The following is a 7,500-nucleotide window of genomic DNA, read 5'->3' on the forward strand; positions in this document are numbered from 1 at the left end:
GTCAGAGAGACAGAGAGAGAGCAAGGATTTCATAAAGCCAATGCTTCCCTGACGCCGCTGATATTATTCCAGCTTATGGCACTGCTGCGTTTGCCATTTTTGAATATTGCTCAGCTGGAGACTGCCTCCTTGCTGTTTGCCACAGCACCTCAAGTGTTTCATCCTTACACCTCCCGCCTACGATTGTTAGTGCTCTTTGTCTCGCTCTCTACAAGCGCACCACAGCTAAAGGTGTATGTTAAGCAGTTGCAAAAGAGAGAGAGAGAGAGAGAGAGAGAGAGAGAGAAAAAACGAAACACTCTTCCAACGCCGCCGGTTGTTTTATGGTTTACCGGCATTTCTACCACCGTCACCACGGTGCCACGGTGAAGTGCAAACATATTGACGAACTCTCGGTGTGTGTGGCTAAAAGCTCGCCTAACTCGCCGCGCCAGATCTATGTCGTTCCTGGGAGATGGGATGCTTCAGCTTTAAGCAGCACGGTGTTGTGGAACACGTGTCCCCGTGGATGGCGGCTCAAGGTGGGATTGCTTTTCACTGTTGACTACTCTTCGTAAAGGTGTATCGGTTACCGTGTGAGCAGCCGGTGCCGGATTGCCGGAGGATATGTTTGAAACGATTGCACTTGAAAGCGAACCGTTGTTGAGGCGGCCAGGGAATGATTCCAAATCTTTATTATTTGATTTTGAATATAAAGTGACTTCTGTTTACCAAACTGATTTCGTTTCAAACAATCGTTTTCTAGATAATAGAACAAAATAACAGTTAGTTGCATGAATTGTATTAGAAGGAGATTGATAAGTTAGCTTAATCCATGAGCTCGCGGCCACGTCCTCGGTGTATCTGTATGTTAAGTTTTGTCATGGTGTATATTCTACGTAATTTTATTTTATGCATATTTTGGTATTGAAGATTGATAATATATCTGCTATGACGATGCAGTTTTCCAAAAATTGAGTGAAGAATATTTTTTTCAACATTTTAACATTCACCACAGAATGGAGTTTGAGATTCTGGGTTATTTAACCATTTTAATCGCTATTATCAAGTCCTAAAAGTACCGGTTACCTGGCGCCTCCATTTCGAAGGGCGTCTCCATCACGTGGTTTCGGCAACGGAGCTACATCATATCGTTTTCCAGGCGTTGCAACTGTTTTGGACCTAACTTTACCTCTCTGGCCACGAAGACTGGCACGGGTTGATGGGAAAAAGCAAATTTAATTAAGCCATGCACTTCCAAATTATGTGGCGAAATCATCCTCGGACAGGTTGCTATTTTAAACTGCGGCATGCTGACTGGCTGTTAGTTTCTTCTGTGACCCGAATGTTAATATGAGTTTAAAACCCATTGTATGATCCAAGATAGTAGAGCGTGTTTTGAATCAGAGAAGTTCCTTCCAATGCATTTTGTCAAAACTAATTCTTAATAAAGGCGAAAATTAATATTATCTTGAATATTTGTTGAAAACAAGGGTGCAAAGATGCTTCTATAACTTCAAGAACTCAAATCTTCAAGAATCTCAAATCTAACACAGCTTCGAGATATTCCTTGTGGCGTATTGGTGCACTGGCTAAATATCGTCTCCCATGTTCAGGCGTTCGTGTTGTACGTCATTTGAGCAGCAGACCAACTTTCGTAGATCCATGAAACTCCTCTCTCCAACATCTCATTCGCCTGTACGTCGTCAAACCATCACGCGACCTCGATCGCCGTTAGTTTCAATATCCGGTGAGGTTTCCCAGAAGAGACAAGAATGCATTCTGTTGGAAGAAATATGGACGAACCACCGGCGACCACCTGCTCATTAGCGCGCCCAATGTACCATGGGGCCATGCAGTGATTTTAGAGAGGTTCTGCTTGAAGCACCGGTTGCATGGTTGGGTCATGAGTATGCTTAACCACTCGCCGGTTTAGCAGCTCCGTTCACCTCCGTTCCGTTCGAACATTCGACATAATGATCCTTGCCGCGATTCTGAGCTTACTTGAATGAGCGAACGAAGACGTGGCAGGACTTGGTACGTGGTCTGCGCTGCACGTCAAAATGGGTAAACACATTTCATGCACACATTCGCGATTGTCCTTCCCACCGCTCGATGATTTTGGGTAAAAGTTTTCCTAATGGAAAATATGACTCCATCGGGATCGTGATGCGAAGATCAGTATGGGTGACTTTGTGAAGGAGCCTTCCTAAGTACGTAGATTATTTTCCCAAAAAGAGCTGTGAACGTTCTAACGAGACTCTGGAGTGTGATAATAGCGATGCCGTTAGTCTCGACATTTATTTTAAACTGCACATGATTGAACCATCAGGAGTGCATATAGAATGAATCCCTTGAGATGCTTTTGGCTGAGTAAACGTTATTAATTGTAGATTTAATGATAAATAGTGATTCATTCCGTCACACCTTATTGTTCTAATAAATGCGCACCAGTTGTGCCTGTATAAAATGCGTTACTTGAGAGATCTGGCGATAAAGTAATGCCATTACTTGTAAAATGTTTTCCTTGATGTAAATTTTATTTGTTTTCAGTTGCTTAAAAGCGCAGTGGATTGGAAAGTAGCGTACTCTAACGTGCGCACCAAAAATGCTGCTGTCAAAAAAAGCTAAAAAAAGTCAATTTCATTCGAGCAGAACTTTTAGCTTCACGTTGATCGATTTTAAATTCCCACGCGTATCTCACGATCCGCCGTGGGTTGGATTGAACCGTATCACTCCGCGCACTGGACGGTTGAAAGCATCAGAAACATTCGGAGACCTTCGAACGTGCGCTCTCTTTTTATCATAGCACTGCTCTTGAATTCAATATCCTTCAGAATAAATAAAATCGCAAAGGGATGTTGTGTTTTGTTTAAAATTTAAAAAATCAATATCCGCTCTAAGATTAATTGAAGCAATCGATAAGAAGGTCGGTTGATAAGAAACGAATTTAAATTTATTCCAAGAGAATGACCATCATTTCTATTGTACTACCTAGAACCTCTGTTATATGCAAACAAGACGTTGCAGGACTTTTTAAATTAAAAAAAAGTAGAATGAGTTGAATAAAGGTGTGGCACATTTTATTTTAATTTAATTTACATTGCGTGCTCATTTGCTTTGATCAATTTGAGTAAACAAAATATATCTTGGTTGAAACCTATAATGCACATGTCACCGTTTAATGTCATTCGTTTAATGTGTATGCAAGCAAAGCAGCGAAATCTATTGCGATTGAATTCCAAGCTCCTGCAATCCATTTCGAAGCATCACTTAACCATCCTTCAAAATCTTACCCGACGAACACGCTTGAGCTGCCTCAAAGAAGGAATGCTAAAAATATAGCGTTGCAATGCAAAGTGCACATCAAACAATGCACCATTTGTATGGTAATTGAAGTGTAAGGTACGCGCATTAAACCGCTGCACAAAGGTGTCGATGCAATGTCACAAATGGTAGGGTACCTTGTCAAATACAGACGTTATGCACTGGTTTTCGCGAGGTGAACGGTGCTCAAAAACATCTTCGAATACACCTTCCCATCACTGAAATGGATTGCGAAATTTCTTCCACGTGTCACCAGAACGGCAGTCACATCTTTTAAGGATTACGGAATGAGTTTCGCGCGATACATTTTCTCCCGGGAAGCCATTCCATCAGGAGCGACCCCGCGTACTTCCCGTTGCAGATTCGATGCCAAGGGGTACCGGCATCGGTTGAACTGACACGTGTTTTCTCAAATAAAGAGCTTCCGGTTGTGGCAGGTTTGCCTTTGCGCTCAAACCAGTCCAGTGAAATGCCGGCGGTGGTAAACGTTTGCTCGCCTTAGAGCAACTCGAGTGGGTTTAACCCTGACAGACGTTCGGTCGGTTGTGAGTAAATCGTTTCAATAGCATTAGGGGAAGCGAAAGTGTCGAGTGTACGTTGTGCGAAATACGATTTCGCGAACTAATTTCCGCCAACACTGTGCCGGCGTGTGTCTTGTTCTTTTGTCGTGAACTAGGAACGTGGAATGCTTTTCGTTTTCGTAAGGATTCGTTTCGCTTTCAAAAGGCGATTGGCAAGGAGTGCGATGCTGTGACTCATTTTCTACGATTGATGCCTCATTTCTCATGAATCTGCCATATGAAAAACATTCCACCATTTGGCATTTTTCCAGAAACAATTCAAAGTAATAGTAAATTATAGTAAAACATGAATTGATTCACAGGAAAACACAAAGGGAAGCACATTTAGTGAAAACTGTTGCCTTGCGTTGAGGTATTGCGTATTAGCGATTCAACGAAATACTCCGTACAGCACCTGCCTTTCCTGCTACTGCCCATTAACTACTCCCTGGCGGAGGGAAGCATGCATTGGAAATAAATCACACATTTCTGACCGTCCGACCTTTCGCCATTTCCGACTGCAGCCCTATCGGAGCTGCAGGGCGGCCGAACGAACTCACCTGGTGTTTACCGTCCCCGAATCGTCACCCAAGCGGAAATGGTCTTTGTGGTCCGCTCATACGCTGTGAATCGTATTTGTAGCGTTTGTCTGGGGGGTGTGAGAGTGCTCCTTCCAACCGACATCAGGTCTACTCGTCGTCCACCTCACTACCAACCGTTACCCGTTGGGTGTTCATTTTGGAAAAATATTTGCTTTTGACACCGGTCGAGCAGCAGTGGTCTGGTTGGATTGGTTTCGTTAATAAACGATTCCATTACGTGCCGTCCATTCGGTTGGTGGTGGTGACCAATGGAATGTTGTTGGAACGTGTTGTACAGTTAACCACAGTAATGTATTTACACTCAGTAATCGCCTCGCGAAGGGCTCCGGACTTGGGTTCCGGAACGGGACACTGGTGAGGCCATTCGAATGGTCGATTGGCAATTAAATAATGATGAGGTGTTCGATCCTTTGCTGAGTGCTTCGGGTGCGAAGGAACGTAGACTATAGTGAATGTTACTCGTGAGCGGGAAAGCATTATGAAGGTAATCGGAGTTGATGGTTTGTAGTTTGCATTTGGCCTCCCAAAAAACATATTGGAATGCAAGTGTCCATTCGTATCAAGCAGGCATTTGAAAAACGAACGATTTATTATGAACTGAACATCCTATTAAAAAATGGAAATGATAAATGATTGTCAAGATATAAACCTTATTCAAAGGAGTGGAAGCGTATTGACAGCAGAATCTCTTTTTGAATTATTGAGGATTGCGCAATAGAAACCAACAGAATGATTTTGAAACCCTCCAAGACGACTACCATGAGGAAAAGTATTACCCTCGGTGAGTTAATTCCAATCGGTTACGGTTAATTTGTGTCTCTTGCGTCCGTTAAATAATGTTTACACTGTTCTGAAACCGTGCCAAACGGCGACAGGGAATAGAAAGATTTACGATCCGTGAGTCCGTAGTAGATTCCAAATGGGATAACTCAAGTGGACGACAATAAAGGAGAAAGGGTGGATCTGACCCTCCCCGGCTCCCAAAATGGTTTACCTTGGCGTAAAGGTATTTGCCGTTTGATGCTTCTGCGGCATGCAGCATCGCATTATTTGTCGCTGTCCCTTGGGTAATCGTAGGCCAAAAGGGCATGTGTTATTGTCAATGTTTGCTTCGCCTTTCTGCCGTTTCGATTGCTTCCAACCCATCGCAATCCAGTAGTCCCGGTATCAAAAAGAAATTCTTTTTTCACCCTTTTGTGTTTGTTTAATACCTTGTCACCTGACTACTCGTGGGAGAAAGGCTTGCCACAGCTTAGCGAAACACTAATAAATCGTACCTTCTTGTGCGCTATTGTGCCACGTGCCATTTGTTTCTACATGAAAACATTCCAAAAGCATACATTTTGAAGAAAAGATTTCTTTTTTTTCGCAAGAGTTAGAGAAATAGTTTTATTTTTTATATGTTGTGTTGTTTGAGTGTTGAATAAAATGTTTACGAGAAGTACAGGATCCAAAAAGAGAACGAATTATGCAGTGTGATACGTGCTCTGTGTAACATAATGCTCGTGCAACTTTACCCCTTAACGATCTCCACCTTTCTACTTTTTTTTCCTTTACGAATACACTCTAGAGTGTAAACGGTTTAGTGCTTTTCACACCAGCCAGTCAAAGGAGCAAATTGCGAGGGGCCTTTTGTTCAGTTTTTTTTTTGTTCCAGTTTGCCTTTTCGAGTGTTTGGTACCTCGATGAGTTAGACACGCTCGTGTAGTGTCTACAGCATCGCAACGAAAAGTGACACTCAGTGCCACTGACAGATGCAGCACGACTGTATGCTACTCTTATGGCACTCGCGGCTGCAAACGGCTGAAAAATGTCGCCAAATGGTAGCGTACCATGCAACACGTGGCCATTCGAGTGGAAAATCAACTTAGCGGCATCATGTTCGCACCCGCAGGCCCTGGAACGATTCTCGTAAATCTTATTATCTGCAAAAGAGCTGTACGCGAAAAGCACCATGAACGCACATGTTTTACTCAGTTTCATATTTTTTTTCGAAGATAATTTTTGGATTTTTTTAGACATAAGGAGAAATGCAGTTTCAAATAGTCAGCACTTTGTAACTAGTTTTAGCATGAAGTTGATAGTAAAATTCTGACTAAAAAACGCTACATTTGATAGGAATTCATGTACCAAATAGGGTTTAGTTTAGAAGGTACCGTATATTCACTTTAAGTCATTAATACAAACTGTTCTGTTTACCTAGGACAGGTCTGTGGCATAACACACATCCTCATCAACATGTAATAATCGCCGTTAACGATTACAAAAACTCATCACAGCTTAATGGGCATAGTTTTCACCCAGCGTAACTTGTGAAAATATTTGTGTAGCTTCATAAACAAACCTTCGATCGTTTCTTTTTTATAGAATTCCAACAGCGCTTTCAAATCAACCCTCTCTCACCATCGTTTTCCATCATTAAAATGATCGTTTTTGCCACCTTCGTTTATCCAACAAACAACCGCCCACCACTCGCTTAGGACAAGTTGCTGGCATCTGCTGTTTTCGCACTTTCCCCCGAAGCGAACATTAATTCAATTTGTCGCTACCGAGCATTGGAGCGCACAGCGTAAAATGTTGTGATGATTCGATAATGTGGCGTGAAAAAGTGTCCACTGATTATGAAAATGTTCGAGCGGATAATTAGAGTGTGCTGTTACATCCGAGCTGCCACCTGTCGGCCCGAGTCTCGAGACGATTCGCTTGTTGAACTTCGCCCATGGTCGCACTGTATCGTACGGCCAACGATGGAATTGCGATGGAAAAATACAAACTGGGATCGAATATCGTTGCTCGTTTGCTAGTTAAAGCAGAGGCCAGTTGGTCTAATAATCGGAGTTTGAATTCAAATCCAGCTGTTATTGCTGTCCTTTACTGGGGGAGATTAAAGGTTGAATTGAACAAGCGCCGCAGGAAATTGAAATTTTAGGCCAAAAGAACCTTCAACTTCATCGCTATGTAGTAGTTTTTTTCTTCATTCTTTCATTCATTTCCCTGTTCGAAATTCTGCTCCACTCTCTTGGGAAAACAAC

The 7,500-nt window shown here is 42.5% G+C and overlaps 1 protein-coding gene across 2 annotated transcripts in view; it reads left to right on the forward strand.

The window, feature by feature from the left end:
* The window catches only part of LOC126570585 (nitric oxide synthase), an 84,062-nt gene that overhangs the window by 47,622 nt on the left and 28,940 nt on the right, over positions 1–7,500 (forward strand). The gene's annotated exons all lie outside the window — the stretch shown is intronic.

This window comes from Anopheles aquasalis, chromosome 2 (assembly GCF_943734665.1).
Source record: "Anopheles aquasalis chromosome 2, idAnoAquaMG_Q_19, whole genome shotgun sequence".
Classification (NCBI taxonomy): Eukaryota; Metazoa; Arthropoda; class Insecta; order Diptera; family Culicidae; genus Anopheles; species Anopheles aquasalis.